The sequence below is a fragment of the Canis lupus genome, chromosome 1 (assembly GCF_003254725.2).
Source record: "Canis lupus dingo isolate Sandy chromosome 1, ASM325472v2, whole genome shotgun sequence".
NCBI lineage: Eukaryota > Metazoa > Chordata > Mammalia > Carnivora > Canidae > Canis > Canis lupus.
The window spans coordinates 13,164,512-13,181,717 of NC_064243.1; the positions used below are offsets into that span (position 1 = coordinate 13,164,512).

The 17,206-nt window shown below is 36.2% G+C and overlaps 1 long non-coding RNA gene across 3 annotated transcripts in view; it reads left to right on the plus strand.

The window, feature by feature from the left end:
- The window catches only part of LOC112644014 (uncharacterized), a 55,036-nt gene extending 38,338 nt beyond the window's left edge, over positions 1-16,698 (plus strand). For 2 of the 3 annotated variants that reach the window (XR_007411835.1, XR_003126057.3), the window contains 5 exons: positions 589-724; positions 9,707-9,974; positions 10,797-11,058; positions 11,965-12,023; positions 15,022-16,698. This is a non-coding gene — a long non-coding RNA (uncharacterized LOC112644014). The remainder of the gene's footprint in view (positions 1-588; positions 725-9,706; positions 9,975-10,796; positions 11,059-11,964; positions 12,024-15,021) is intronic. The other variant, XR_007411842.1, reaches the window with a different exon arrangement.
- The last annotated feature ends 508 nt before the right edge of the window (positions 16,699-17,206 follow it).

A 17,206-nucleotide genomic window follows, 5' to 3' on the forward strand; every position in this document is an offset into this window, starting at 1 on the left:
TCTTTCTCAAATAAATAAATAAATCTTTTTAAAAAATGACAGAACTCTGGAATGCTCATTTCTTAGTTCTTCATGGAGCCAAGATGATGCTAAAGTGCTGGTCCACTTCAGAAATCTGCTAGGGCCACAAGATTGTTAAAATGACACATAATATTTCCTATAGCTTAGGATCATAGTGGTCAGGGAATCTGGCTGTATAGTCTAATTCTTCCCAGGTCAATCTGCTGATAGTATGTTCTAGTCAAGAAGAGCCCCTTCTTGGATCAGCCAAGCCTCTAAAATCCTGATTCCTCAGTTGAGGGCTTTGTCCTGAATGATCTGAATCTCTTTATTCCTTTTTTTTTAAAAAAAATTCCACAAACTTGGCAGCACTTCTATTTCCCTTCTGAGGCAAAGATGGTGTTGTGGTTAAAGAGAAACTTAGGGACAGTCGGGACATTAGTAATGTCTGGAGACATTTGTGACATTTGTGACTGTCACAGCTTGGGAGAAAATGGTGCTATTCTCGAGTCGGCAGAGACAATGGATACCACCAAATATATATATATCTTTTTTTTTTTTCAAATATATATATCTCTTGATGTACAGGACGATCGACCACAACAAAGAATCATCTGGCAGAAAATTCCATTCATGTTGAGGTGTGAAAACCTGAGTCAGGCCAGGCAACTCCTTCCTGGAAAACCATTTGAAAAGTACAGATACAGTGAAGAAAACACTAGAGGTCAGTAAAAACTCATGAAATGTCGCTTCCTAGGCAATTGTCGCCTTGTTAAAAAGAGTCCCAAACTGTTTCTAAAACAATTTCTATATGGATTTTAGGAAGTAAGTAAATATATTGCAGTTTCTGAGAAGCAGGTCTTTCACTGTGGGAGAATGATTCACAAATAGGGAAATGGGGCAAAGTGAGGGCAAACCCTGCAGGGTTGGATTTGACTTTGATACATGGCTACCAGAGGGAATGCATGAACATATTGTATTATATTATATATCATAGCATATATCATATTATATCATATCATATCATGTTAAATGTTTTGTGCCTACCTAAGTGTCTTAGAAATGAAGATGCTCATAAAGCAAAGAGTACACCTGGCACCCAAATCTAGTTCTCTAAATACCACTCTTTACTTAAAGGAATTAGAGATTCTCAAAGAACTGGCTGATCTCAGGAACAGGACAGGGAAAGTACAGGATAATCCTGAGATACCTTATTGGACTAAACAGTAAGGAAGTACTCAAAGTGGGATGAGGACATGTCAAAATAACCTGGTGTTGGCCATCTTCCAATGGCCAGATTTGGGGCAATTTGTGCATGATAAAGAATAACAAGCTAATGGATAAAATATCTTAGGCTAATTTAAACAAGGGACAAATTAATGAGAGAAAAGATATTATTATGGATATATAGTAGCTACATTCCAGCAAGAATCATAAAAGTACATTAAAACCACTAGTTGAAATGAAAAGTTATAGAGAAGAGCATATTCACTATCTCAAAGGATCATCCCATAGACATATATAACTTTTTTCTAGATTGTATAGTAGATTTAAAAAAGGCAATATTTCACAAAGATTATTATAATATTCAGTTGCTTTGCCACCTGGATGGATTCAAGAAGCACTAATAAAGAGAAAGCTACATACACCAGCACTTCTTAGCCTGGGATCCATGTACAACTTTAGAGGTCTGGGAAATTGTGTGAAACGTTTTGTGTGAATGATGCAAGTGTGTCATTTTATGAGTAAAGATCAATAGCTTTTATCAGGGCAGCCCTGGTGGCCCAGCAGTTTAGCGCTGTCTTCAGCCCAGGGCCTGATCCTGGAGACCCGGGATCAAGTTCCACGTCGGGCTCCCTGCATGGAGCCTGCTTCTCCCTCTGCCTGTGTCTCTGCCTCTCTGTGTCTCTCTCTCTGTGTCTCTCATGAATAAATAAATTAAATCTTTTTAAAAATAGCTTTTATCAAATTCTAAAAGGATTCCATAACTTTAAAAAGTCCTGTTAAATAGAGGACATCCCACTCACATATAGCTACGTGTATTTATCACACATTTATGGGAAAGGTGTGTTTGCCAGTTAAAGCACTTTGCTTCATGAATGCATGGTATGCAACATTTCATTCATGGAAACTCTTAAAACATATTGCTTTCCATTAAAATTAAGCCATTGTGTCTTTTTCCACCACCAGAAAAAATTTTTTTGAATTTTCTTCTGTATTCATATTTCTGCCCACCACCTTACAGATGGGAGTTTTTTAATGATTTGGTCATTTTGAAGAATCCTCTTAAGAGGGCAGTCTTGGAGTTCAAGGGCTCTCTCTACCAGTTTGTTCTTAGAGCCTAAGACCATTAAAAACAACCACAGCAATAGCTACATTTCCATTCTATCATTTTCCAGTTATGAAATACAGAACACTCAAAGTTTTTATTCAACTGGACTACTACTGTGCTAAACAGAGGGAAAATAATTTATGAGTATGATGAATTTTTGTGTTGTTTCTACACATGAAAATGAAAGTCTGTGTACATTTTGGTTTAAATCAACAAGGTTCTTTTTGCTACTCTTTCCTTTCTGCATGTGGGAGTGCAGTAACAGAGGAAGGAGGTAGGTAGGTTCCTGACAAGATACTTTACACAGAAGCAGTTTTCTCTTATTCTCACCTGGAGGCTACAATGATACTTTGGTAAAAGGAAATCCAGTGTTCTTGATCATTTTTCCTAAACTTCCCAAGTCTTGTCTGATTCCAGATTATGTTGATGGGTACCCACTTCATACTCCTGGATGATAAATATTTGGTTATTATGTGATAGCTATGATTAGAACAGGACAACATTTAAAGCCTCAACATATTATATGTGTGAAAATTCTCTTTCTTATCCCAATCCCTGTATTTTCTAAAACTAGCATATAAATCGTAAATGAAATGAATTTTTACCAAATGGCCTCAGCTGAAGTGGAATATTACAAGGAGGTAAACAGCCTAAGTAAAGTCTAGATGGAAAATGCTTTGAGAATGAGTTTTCCCCACTGCTTCTTCTTATTTATATACCTAAAGTAGTCCAACCCAATTCCCTAACTAGCATGGCAAAATTTTTGACAATAAAAATAAAATGTAAGATATACAACATACATATTAAATAAGAAGTTTGTAATATAACAATATATAATAATATAACAAGACTAAGAATGTGGATTCTTATTTACATATTCTACTAGAGTCTGTTGCAAAAAAAGAACTATACACAAAATAAATTCTGATTTATCTTTAAAATCTGTGTGCTAAGTAAGGTATTAATATATGGTAACTTTAAACATCTTTCCTCACTTTATTAACTAGTACTCTATTAAATTCAAGGCATTTGCCTCATGTCAGCCTTCTTATTTTATGTCTTCTCTGTGTCTTCATAGATCAAAAGCCCTACCCAATTTTAGAAATACGACCGCCAGCCTCTGACCTAAGCACATCATGACCCAGATAAAATTATTACTTAAAACCGGAAGCAAAAAAAAAAAAAAAAAAAAAAAAAAAAAAAAAAAAAAAAAAAAACCGGAAGCAAATAAATGCTTTTACTCTTATTTTTGTTTAAATTGTCATCATTATCATTACTATTAGTATTATAACTTACTCCTACAGTTTTGTTGTTTCTATTAAAATTGCTCATCAGTATTATGGTAGAGTATATGGCATGGGTTGTTAAAATTTTGTAGAATACCCACAGAAGTAGAGGGAGGGCTCTTTTCTAGAAAATTATATATGTTTCAATAGGAAACAATAAAATAGCATATGAATTATAGTCCATAGCTTTTATGGTTTTCTGTTTTAGAAAAAATTCCTAAATAGAATATTTGCTTCTAAACAACAATTCACAAAAACATTTAAATTTTATTTCTCAAACAATATTATTCCCCATATGGAAATATACAGTTTTCTGCTTTGAAATTGTAATTACTCCCATAAAATTATTTACAAGTGTTTACTCCCGATCCTTTGGCATAGATGACTTGGTCTTAGATAGAATTAGGTGAAGCTATTTTAAGTGTTCAAGTTAATGATTTATTCATTATTTTGACATGTATGTTCCCTTCATTCCTTGTTCTCAATTTTTGAATGTCAAGATCAAAGAGATTAATTCATGAGATACTTCATTTCAAATCTTGTTTTTAGTCTTATGCCAAATTTTTCTTAAAATGGCAGCATATACCTGCTACAACAGAATTGCACAGAGAACAGCCCTCAGGCATTCTGCCCTAGAAGAACAGCTGTGTGAGGGAGCTGAGGTTTTCTGGTGCAATGGAATCTCCTTGTTGCTATGTTGAAGGTGGAGAGAGAAATCTTTGGGTGGCACCATGTTCCATATGGATGTTCATGCAATGGGTGATGGCTGGCTTATTGACTAACTTCATTAGTACTTTCAATTCATGGATAGACCCAAGTATCTGAATACTTGGGACTGAATAAGGGACTGAATAAGCTATATACAAGGTGAGGCATATAAAGAAGTAAAGTCTGATGAATAGAAATGAAATATTTTTATCAAGTCGGAAGTACGGAATTTCTTTGAACCTATGGTTCATGCTATTATGGAACTCCATGGTCACTTTTGCTTTTCTATGTATATTACACACACATTTCAGACTCTTTTAAAACATATCTTCCTTATTTGAGGTAAAGACATTTTTCTTTAATCCATCCTATCTACTAGAAACCATTGTTAGTTTTTAAAAGCATTTATTTTCAAAATAAATGTTTTTTAGAAGTAGTACTAAACAATATTTAGATTCCTAATTTTTAAAAAGATTTACTTATTTGAGAGAGAGAGAGAGAGAGAGAGAGCTCTCATGCATGCTCGCACATGCATGAGCAGGGAATGGGGCAGAGGGAGAGGGAGAGAGAGAATCTCAAGCAGACTCCCGGCTTGGTGAGTGCCGGGAGTGTGGTGCCCCATGCAGGGCTCTATCTCACAACCCTAAGATCACGACTTGAGCTGAAATCAAGAGTTGGATGCTTAACTGACTGAGCCACTCAGGTGTTCCCTTAGATTTCTATTTAAAAAAAATTTAGTTATGGATTTTTAGATGTATTCCTTTTTTCTTTTACACAGGTATTTTCTCTCTCTTAATGGGTAGATATTTTTCTGTTTTATTTTGACTTTCCTCATTAGGTGAAATTTGCATAATTCTGTTTACAATTTCTGTCTTTGGATGTTAGGAAATTTAATGTATTTATGGGTGGTAGTTAATTTATGTGACTTTTTGGTGTGTCCTGTATGCAACATGCTTATCTATACCTGTTTTCAGGAAATAGAAATTGTGATCTAATTTTGATTGCATGTATTTCCTTCTATCAAATGGATTGTATGCTGTTTAAAACAAAATATATTAATCAAAGGTGTCAAACTACTTATACATTCAGTAAAGATTTTGTGATTAATCTTAAGCTGTCACGCATAACAGTGAAAAGAAAATGTTTATTCTTACATGTTTGGCATCATTTAGTATCAGTTTGAGGAGGGAGTTAAGTCTATAAGGGAATTAGTGATATTCTAGTAGACCCAGAAAAATTTACTTCCCCAAGGGAAAAGCAGAAAGAAACATGGCTAACAGAATAAAAATGAAAGAGTAGAAAATGACAGAAAAATCTCATGAGACAGAGTATGGAAATGTGCATTGTGAGGGGTGAAGTAATGCAATTTGGAGGGAGAAGGCAGAGGAATTTGAGGAATAAAATAATGAATGTACAGTAAAGACACAACTACAGTCCCACACTATCCAATCAGTATTGAAATGCAAGAATATAAAAAAAAAGTCAAAATGTTTTGAATTTTTGAAGAGAAAAAATACTAATACAGCAGGGCACCTGCTCAGGTAACTGATGATATAACCCAATGTAGAATTCAGAAAATATAATCAATGAAATCATTTGAGGACATATCCATGCAGTTAGCAAATTCATTTATGAAATTAATACTAAAATTATTTAGATATCTCTTCTTTTTTATCAATAACACTTTTTTTCATGAGTGAAACCAGTCACCGTATTAAAACAACAACAAAAAATTCTACTTGGGAGAGCAAGGGTTGGCATTCCATAATCCAAGGGCTCCCTCCAGCAGAATTGGCTTCCACATCTTCGAGAAGCATGTCCCTGCAAGAGGGACCTGTTTGTTTTATTTACATTAGAGATACAATAGTTTAGTATTTAGCCTCTATACATTCTGTTTGAACTAAAGATGAGACTCTTAGAATGTTATTTTTTTTTTTAAAAAACATTTCACAGAACTGTGTGAGTCCCACTTCCCCCAATTATACTTTTTTCCCTTTCCTTTCTTTTTCTTTTTTTCTTTTTCCTGCATAATCGATTAGAGGCATGGACATACAACTTTTAAAAAGAAGAAAAATCTCAGCATTACAATGAAAAAAAAAAAACCTATAGTTAAATTGTTGCTCTATGTTACTATATACCTTGTCCTTCCTCCCCACCTTTTATTTATTACTTCCTTGGCTTGTCCACCATTAATTGTCTTCTCATACATCTTTGGCTGCTTCTGACAGTACTTCATTTGGAAACTATGATGACTCAAATGTCTGCTTAGACAATGGAAGGTATTTACAACAAATTCTGGGAATGTGTTATTAGGGTGTACCAACCACAGAGGGTGTGCAAAGTGACTCGATGGAAAACACTCTAAGCAACTAATAAATTTTTAATAGTACAACATCACCAATATTTCCTCAGTGGTTACACATTACAGAATTTTTATTCAGTCCTGTCAAAATAATTGCTATATCTAACCTAAAGCAATTAAAATCTAAATTGGGAGGTAGTGGAGATTGAGAAACAATTTCATTACAATGTATCAGCATCACTGGAATGATTCACCTGATACGAGTTACCAATTAAATGGATTAAGGGAAGTGTTTAATATTAGGTTTATTATATCAATAAATTTAAATTCAAATGGTAAAGCTAAAAAAACAATGCTCTGACATGAGCAAAGGGATTGAAGGAGTTGTCCCCAACTCACTTAAAAGGAGAGATACATTCAAATTTTAAAAATCCAAGAAAAGTGTTCAAAACCATTTCTCTGAATCGTTCCCATCAGATAAAAACTAGAAATGCAGAATGCCTGCAAAATGACACCACAGAGGTAAGGAAGGGATTGGCATTAGATAATCAAGCCTGCAGATAACATGAAGAAGGAGCAAAATTAAGAGGGAGGAAGCAGAGAGACACAACACAGGAAGGGATGCCCCAAAGAGCATTCTTTATGCAGGGCTCCCAAACAGCTGTGCATTTTGGCAGCATGTAATTTTATTATTTTTAAAGATCTATTTATTTATTTATTTGAGAGGAAAAGAGGGAGTGCACAAGCATGGGGAGGGGCAGAGGGAAAGAGAGAGAGAAAGAGAATCCTCAAGCGGACTTCTCACTGAGCATGTAGCCTGACACTGGGCTCGATCCCAGGACCCTGAGATCGTGACCTGAGCCAAATATCACGAGTTGGATTACTTAATCACTTAACCTACTGAACAACCCAGGCACTTCTATAATTTTAAAGTTAACAATTTATCAAGCCCTTACTTGTGTGTTAACTTGTGAGTCTCCCAGCAGCCTACTGAAGGAGACAGACTTGGAAAGCCCATTCTGCATAGGAAGGAGATTGAGCTCCAAGTGGTGGGGGCCTCCCCCAACCCTGTTGGCTTCTCGATGCCCAGTTGGAATCTCTGACATGGAATCCTGGGCTCTTTCCATTCCATTATCAGGGTCCCCTGGTGAGGGACCTGAGATGATGAGCACCTAAAAGCCAGAAGAATGAAGAGTGTGATGAAGAGAAGTGGAAGCTATGTGGAGACAAACACAGGAAAGAGAATGAGCACACTTGCCTATGCAATGATTTCAAGTATGAAACTGCTTTGTCAACTTGAAAATCCTCTATAAATGTTATTTCTAAATTGTGCCCATGCCCACGAGAAAGGAAAGGAAGGAAATGACTCCTTTCTGTTCCTCTCTGCTTCATTTTCCACCACAGAGGCCCTGACTCTGAGTCTCACAACACAAACCAGTAAATAAGTCTGGGTCGATTGTGGTCAAGGTCTGGGGTCTCATATCAGACTTTCTGGGTTTGAAAATCCAGTCTGTCACTTTTTATTTCTGTGTTGAATTACTAAGCCTAAGCTTCAGTTTCCCATCTCTAAAATGGAGGAAACAGTAAGTCCTGCTTCTTAGGGGTTTGATGAGAATTACATGAAGTCACACGCGTGAGTGCCTGGCACATGCCCAAATAAATCATCGTAGGGAATTTCTACTTTCTTCTTTTTATGACCCCTTTATAAATAGTACAACATGTATTATAACTGCACACTATATGTAAGTTCCTACCTTTTTCTCTCAACCACATTAAAAAGACTCCTTTGGAACATGAGATCCTCTGATTTTGATGACATAAATTATAATTCTAGCCTGACCAACTTACTTTTCTACCTCAACTCAAACCAACATTCTTATTAGGCATCCATAGAGATCAACACCACATCTGCAAATGATTAGAATCAAATAATCTTACATTTGAAAGAGATCTCCGAGGAAGGTGTCTCACAGCATTGGCAACACCAATAAGCACCCGCTTGAGAAGCTCTGTGTCAGTGCACCTCTTTATGAAACAGCCAGGCTCATGGTTGCCCAGCTAAGCTTGCAAGAAAGGCCCTTCCCATTTGACCATAAATCTCCTTCCCTGTAATTCCCACCTATTCATTTTTGTTCTCATTCGGGGAGCTACACAACATTATCCACTTGTTCTTCACAGGGCCACAAAATATTGTAAGACAACCAACACACTTCCTAATGCAGGGCCTCTTTCCTTATTTGCTTTTCACAGGGCACCTTCTCTGGCTTCTCCTCATTCCAGTTGTCCTTGTGGGGAAGAGATTTAAGTGTTTTTGTAGCTCATTAGATTTGAGGGGATGGAATCTATCAGGAAGTAGGCTGACCAGACATCAATCAATGCCATCTCTAGCAGTAAAAAAAAAAAAAAAAAAAAAAAAAAAAAAATTGTTTTGCATGGAATTGACATCCACCATATCCTGTCTCCAATCAAACTCATTTATGAAACCAGGAATGACTGTCTTCATGCACAGAGATGAATTAATGTGAGGTATCATAATAGGAAAAAATTGGTTGACCATAAAGACCTACTAATTCCACCTATTCCCTCTTTAAGATCATTTTATCCAACTGTGATTGTACTTCAGAATCTGCTTACTTCTTAGAGATCTTAACATTACTCTATATGTTCCAATTTTATGACGCATACTAAGGATATTGAAGCACACCACAAGGTACTGACAATGTAATCATGTAGCTTATAGTAGATGGATGCTATTTCACTGAACTTTCATAAGATTATCAAATTTGAGAGCTGAAAAGAACCATAGGAATCATTTACCGTAACGTCCTCATAGTGTGTATAAAGTGAGGTTTGGAGAGATTAACTGCTGAACCCACAGCCCTGTAGTGAGTTTGTGGCAAAAACCATGGTCAGATTTCAATGTCACTACCTATAGACTTGGCATTCATGCACTGTCTAACCATGGGAAAGGAAGTCTGTAAAAATAAATCTATCTAGCATTAATAATTTTTAATTAGCTGTAACTCAAACCTCATTTATCAGAAAGGCTTTATTTGTCTGTCTTATTTTTCTTCACAGCTCATAGCAATCACATTTCTTATGTAGAAATATATTTTTATATAAGGACTGAGATTTTGATTTTCATCCATATTCATGGTGCGTCTGAACAACTTAAACATCAAGCCAGAACAGGCCGAGAGGCCAGGGAACTGGGCTATCATGGCATCACAGACATGAGTTGCTATGAAAAACTGAGCAAATCATGGCTTGGTCTCCGCGTTTCCTCCCCCTGTTGGGCTGCCAGTGTCTGAGGATCCTTGCCACCAGGGATGAAGAAATGTTGAAGGTGAGGATGAGAAGTCTGTAGCCAGAGAGAAACAGGTAGGAACAATGTGAACTTGGAAGATGCATAAAATGCAGAAGAAAAGGAAGAAAGAGAGGAATTTAAAGAAAGCTACAGGGGAGAGATCCTTTCAATGCTGGGAGCAAGAACACACCAGCACAGTGCGGTGCAAAACATCCAGGTGGGGCTCAGGGGAAAGTACCTGAGAAGGAAGCGCAGGGAAAAGCCTGAGCATTGAGTTTGTGCATTTAGGCCTCGGGTGTTGGTGAAAATCAATTTAGTTGGTTGGCAGCAGGTCCAAAAGAGATATCAGTGCGTAGTATTTTTTTTAAAAATACACGTAAACCGATGACCAGCTGTGAGGGATGAAAGAGGAAATGTGCATGGCTGCTTTGAAAGCCTAAAACTTATACAAGTGGAAGCAGCAAGTCCCAGTGCAAGGGCATGTACTTACTTCATTTGGGGCCTCTGCTTATTTTTTTAAGTGGACATCGCACTGCATTAAGTAGTTGTTCAGGTGCTCATTTTAAAGCCCCAAGCCTTCGGCATGGAATCCTCAAGCAGTGCCTTTTCTTGTGGCTCTGGCTGCGAAGGCCAATGGTTCCCCTGTCCCAGGCTGATGTCCTCACTGCAGAGCACGACGACCATGCTCAGGTGGCCCTTGGTGGCGGTGGGCATTGCGAGGACCTGTGCCCAAGGCTCCCTTACAGAGCCAGGTCTGAAGTGTCATTGTGGCTGCATTTTCTGCTCTGCTTTGCTCTGGGGCTGTAGAAGGAAAAACCAAGAAAATAACAAAGCCAATTTCTTCTTGCTGTTCCATTTCAGGCATGGGAAATTCATGCTTATAGTCATCCTCCATCACTGCCCGTGTTGCGTGACCAAAACGAAATCTGTTCATCTTTCAGCAGAAATATCTGAGTGATCACTGTTGCAATGATTTGAAAGGAGGAGTCGTCTCAACAAAGCAGGCCCTGAAGTACAGAGTGTCTCTCAATATGTTATTTTCACTCAACTGTATGTGTTTGATGCCCAGAAGCAGTTAATTCACTTCAAAGAGCCAGGGAAAATGCACCAAAAGATCTTATCGGTAAAATTTTTTAAAAGTCAAATAGGCCCTTTCAAGAACAGAACTTAGAAATCTTTCCAGATCAAGTAAAATATGACTAATCTGGACGAATCTGTAGAATCAAGTTGCATGGTACAAAGTAGTCCAAAACAGCTAAGAATGTAGTGAAGTGCTAGGTGAGTTGCATATAATGAAGCTCCTTTAAGGAAATTTAGTTAAGACCCCAACCATATTTTATGTTTGTCTGTATGACAGACTAGGTAACATGACATAAAGATCCCTGCATTGTGTATGTAAATCAAATGGACCAGATTTTACTGAGAAATTAAAGATTCCAATTGCCTAATTCTTTCCTAAGGTAGATGCATCCCCTTTTGGGTATATTTACCCTTCAAATATTTCTCTATGAATCCTGCTAAAATCTCCACTGCATTTTCCTTATTCTGAGGTCCCCCAACTGGGCTGATCCTTGGAATGACCTACAGGGGCTATTTAAAAATGCAAATGCTCAAGCACTTCTTGCGAATCAGAATCATCAGGAAGGTGGCCCTGGAATCTGCATTAAAAAAAAACCCATCAGCAATAAAAAAGGAACATAATTTCACTCTATGTCTTATGACCCCAATATGTGCTGACAATATTCTTTAGAAAGAGAATACTAGATACTTCCAGATGTGACTACTCTGGCTTGAAGGTTATTTTTTTTCCTTAAAGTCATTCACTATTTCTTTTGCATAAAAATGTTTTATTCAGAACTATAAACCCTCTTTATTTTTATAGTTGACTATAACAAAATTTAAGTTGACCAGTAATTTCAGGCATTTGTTGCTAGTACATTTGAGAGAATAAACACATTTGATACTTCAGGGACTGAGTTATGCAAATCTATTATTTCTTATTAAATAACATGTCTTATTTTGGTTGCAGCCTGATATCTTGGACACCTATGGGACGCTAAGAAAAAAAAACTGAAGAATAGACTGGAGGTAGGAGCAAGACAACATCTGAAACCTTTTTTTGTGATTGTGAATCTTGTTCACCAGTTTGGCTTTACTGAAGATCACACCCATTTTCCAAATGACCTGCCCACTAGTTCTGAAAGTGTTAATTCCTTGTTTTCACCTACCTCATTTCCAGTTGGCAAGTAGTGAATTGTTTAATAATGATTTAAGTTTACCCCAAAGCCCAAACCTGCTTTAAACCTTCTCGAGGTCTATATGTTATACTTCTTAATTTTACAACTTGTCATGCCAAAAAAAATAGTGTTTGTATTTTCAGGTAGGGTAAAAAAAACTATGGAGAATTTAGAAGAAAGGTTTAATAGCAAAAGCAACATTTTGTAAATTAACTCTGCTCTTGTTTGAGTATGCAGTTAGAATAGTTGCTTGCAAATTAATTACATGCCGAAAGCCAGAAACAATTCAACATATTTTAAGGCCAAAATTGTTGAGGATTACCTTGAAGAGTAAAATAAAGACACGAGACTACCTCATCCAACCTGAAAGCCACTGCTTTAGTGTGGTCTCTCTGAAAGGCACAGAGATGGGTTAACCAGCACTTGATGATGGGACGCTGTGAGGCTATTGGGTGACAAGAGGATCTGCATTTCACCTTTACAGAGAGAAACATGACTGATCAGTCATGGGATAGGAATTCTTCCCACTGGAATTAGATGAGATAGTAGATGTTATAAATGTGAAGACTCAGAACAGTCTGTGATGTAGATGAAGTATTGTAAGAGTATTCACCAGCACCACCATTTAACAGATAGGAAAGGGATTTTAAAAGTTAGGAATCCTGTTGAAGTTAAAAAATTGAATTAATTCATATGATGATTGAGATACCCAGGTAAGAGATGGTGTAGAGATACTAACACATTAACCATTCAGCTTTGGGTTTCCTGTGACATTTCTCCTCCTCTTCTGCTGAAAACATGAATGTCAGAGTAGGTGGTTTTATGGATCACCACTGTCATCTGACAATGACTTTCTGCTCAAATCAAGCAAAAGAGATCACTGGGAAATTGCAGAAGAAAGATTTTATGCTTTTTATGCCTCCTCACTTCTCAATAGTAAAATTAATAAGTAACTGTCATGGGTTTTCATTTTATGAAAGGAAAAATGTCTTTAGATTATCTACAAATGATTTTGAAACAACCAGTTATTCACATGGAAAAAAGAAAGAGCCTTTACCCTTATTTCACCTCCTACATAAAAGTCAATTTGAGATGCATCATAAACCTGAATGTAAACACTAAAACAATAAATGGAAAAGAAAAAGTGAATACCTTTGTGACCGTAGGATAAGCAAAACTTTCTTAGAGAGTATACAGAAAGCACAAGCCATAAGAGAAAAATAATGATAAATTGGACTTCATTAAAATTAAAAACTTCTGTTCATCAAAAAAAAAAAACAGTTAAGAAAATAAATACACAAGACACAGACTAGGAGACAATATTAGCAATATATGCATCTGACAAAATTATTTGTCTCCAAATAATTGTTAGTAAAGAGTTCCCACAACTCAACAACCAAAAGAAAACAACCCAATTGAAAAATCTTAATAAGGAAAGACGTATTAAGGGCTAAGAGACATATGAAAAATGATAGTCGATGTCATTAGTTATCAGAGAAATGTGAATTAAGGTCACAATGAGATACTACTATAGCCTACTGAAATAGTTAAATGAAACAGATTTATAACACTAAAATTGGAGAGGATTTGGAGCAACTGGAACTTTCATACAGTGCTAGTGAGAATGTAAAATGGTTCAATTCGGCAGCCCGGGTGGCTCAGCGGTTCAGCATAGATCAAGTCCCACGTCAGGCTCCCTGCATGGAGCCTGCTTCTCCCTCTGCCTGTGTCTCTCCCTCTCTCTTTCGATCTGTGTGTCTCTCATGGATAAATAAATAAAATCTTTAAAAAATATATGCTAAAAGAAAAAAGCAGTTCACAAAAAGTACATACTCTATTTTTGCATTTATTTAAAACTTTAGAACAGACAGAACTAACCTCTGACAATACAATCAAATCAGTGGTTGCTTGGTGGCATGAAGGAACTTTCAGGACGATGGGCATGTTTTGTGTCTTCATATGCATTTGCCAGAACTGTCCAAGTGTACTTTTTTAAATTGGAGCATTTCACTGAATGTAAATTTTTCCAAAGAAGAAGGGAAGGAGAAGATTAAGAGGGAGAAGTCTTAGGTCTCTTTTGTCTTATTTTCAATCCATGAGTTAATCTGCATCATGGCTTCTTCTAAATTATTTTTGAAATCCAAATTTTCAGGTTTTGGTTTATATAATTTTTCAGTATAGTCTAAATATTCCTATAAAGTCAGCAGAGAAAAAGAAGAGACATAGCAAATAAATCATGATTTTAATACATTTACCCCATACATAGTAAAAATCATACGTTAATAAAGGCAGAAATATATAAAATGCAAGTATGCAGGACTAAGCACAACTAATAAAAATATATACATTTGTCATATTTGAGGCATATAGTGAAGTAAAACTAAAATTATTATAGGATGTTATTTCAATGACAAAGACATTTCTCTTTCTTTTCAGCTTCTGAGGGTACACAGCATAATTAGGATAATCTGACAAGAGAATGAGTGTCCTCAGCAATTAGTGTCAGATATCTTAGGTTCTAAAATGTCAATTCCTTTTTTATTACCAATATCAAAATTTTGTCAGGGTTGTTGTTTTTAATTATAAACTATGTATCTGGGCTTATCTGAAAGATGATTAAACATGTCACAAATTAGCATCTGAAAATTAGAGTCCTAAACCCTTCTATATGAAATAAACACATCTATGAAATACATTGTATGTTCTTTATATAGCAATATCTATCTCAGTATATATCTTTTTTATTTTCCTGCAGTTTTGAAAACACAAAGAGTGCTAGAATTAATTAAAGGAAAGAAGCAAAGGCTTCTACCTTACTTACGGAAACATGTTTTATTTTAACTCCCCAGGAGGAATGGATGGGCTGCTTCTGCAAGCATCCCACTTGCCATGTGGACTTGACTGGACGTATTGATTTCCAAGGGAAGTGCTTGAATGTGTGAAGAAAGGATCTTTGTTTCTTGTTCACACTAGGGTGAAGCTAGAAAATACTTGAACAGGAACCTTGGTATCACCCATTTAGGTATCAGCTGAGGTTATTCAAGAGGATCTTGCATTTGCATTAAGACATGCAATTCCAGAAAAAAAAATGCAATCAAAGTCTACTAGTTCCACTATTTGGACATATCGGAATTTTTGCTTTTCACTGACTGTGTTGTCTGACAATGAGACCATGCTTGGAGAGCAGGTGCCACAGCGTGTCACCATCACCTCATGGGCATGAGGGACAATGGTCACTGAGCAGAGCTTGCCTGTCTTCTCCACAAGATGGCCCAGGGCACACATTCATATGGACATATTAATTTTAGTACAGCGGGCATCAGAGAAAATATGTTTGTAATATTTTATAATAAATAAGAATTCTGGGGAATGAAATTTGATCTTAGTAGTCCACCATAGATAATAGTGGGAAGGTCACATCTAAAAAGCTATAGATCCCCTTACATAAATGAAGGAATACATTACTTTGTTTTTTAGAAATTACTAATGTTGAAAAGCATTTAAAAATAAAACTTATAAAGATAAGCCATCTTTAGTTACCTTTTCAAAAAATAATATATTTATATATTTTGAGCACTCACTATGGCCCAGGCACTTCTACTGTCTGGGTAGCTTTTGGGTTCCATTATGAAGTCGCTCTGTTTCTAAACTCCCTTCTGCACTTATTGTTCAAGGAAAGGAATAACCCTTCTTAGACTGTCTCTCCTTCAATGTTTTGACAATGTCATCATCTCTTGTTTCCAAAACTCAAGATGATAGTTTTAACACTGCATGTGCAGGAGTTTGACTATATACGTCTATATTCTAGACTCAAAGGATATGTGGAATAAATAACCTGCTTTATTGCCTTAAACCTTTATTCCTCATAGACTAAAGATAAACTGCCATAAGAGAAACGAAAACAGAAATAGGAACTATACATACCATTGTGTTTAAAGAATTTGCATTCTTGTTAATTCATTCAAGTGAAGCACCTACAATGGGAAACAAAGAATTATTCTCAAAGGCTATTCAAATGCTTCTACAAGAGACCACATGGTGCCATAGGAAATCAATGTCTTGCCATGAATGGTAAGCTGTTTACCTTTTATGAACTTTCTGTAATTCATTGCACCTTTCTTTTATCTGTTTCTCAGTTTTGTTTCTCATAAAAGAAAGGTATTATTTCAAAGAGGAAAGGTGAGTTTGAAAACCAAAATCTTTCATCTGCTCTTAAGCAGGAGTCTGGGTGTTACAGCGTGAGGGATGGGGTGCAGGCACTAGGTGTGTATGTGTTTGAATATATATTTACCTTTATAATCACTGTGATAGAATGCAAGTTGAAGGTTTAAAAAAGATATTTAAGAATAATTCAGAATTGGGCACCTGGATGGCTCAGTTGGTTAAGTGTCTGCCTTCAGCTCAGGTTATGATGTTGGGGTCCTGGAATCGAGCCCCACATTGGGCTCCCTGGTCAGTGAGGAGCCTGCTTCTCCCTCTTCCTCTGCCCCTCTCCCTGCTCATGCTCTCTGTCACTATCTCTGTCTCTCTCAAATGAATAAATAAAATCTTTACAAATAATAATAATAATAATTCAAGTTTATTCATTTGTGTTGTACTTCATTTTGTTCATCCCTACATTGTCAGTTGTGAAACATAGTAGGAAGGCCATAAGTATTTGTTGAATGAAGAATGAATGTGTGGATTAATGACTGATCTTAACATCATTTGCAGACAGTTAAAACTGCTAGTTACTCACAAGCATGCAAAGATAATGATTAAATTCATATAACAGGTAATTACTGTCAAGTTATATACACAAATAATATCTGATTTGATGTTCACAGTATCTCTTTGAGATTTCAGTAGCTTCTATCATTTTCTCCACAAAGAGTTAATAAGCTTCCTAAAGTCCTATTGACTAACCCAAGGTGTAACCATAGTTTCTTAAAACCTTTATCAGAGAACAACTGAAATAAAACATTGCAACTCTCTTCAAATATTTAAAGGGTGAGTACATGTAACCTGCTTTGTAGAAATGGGATAAAGAAGTAG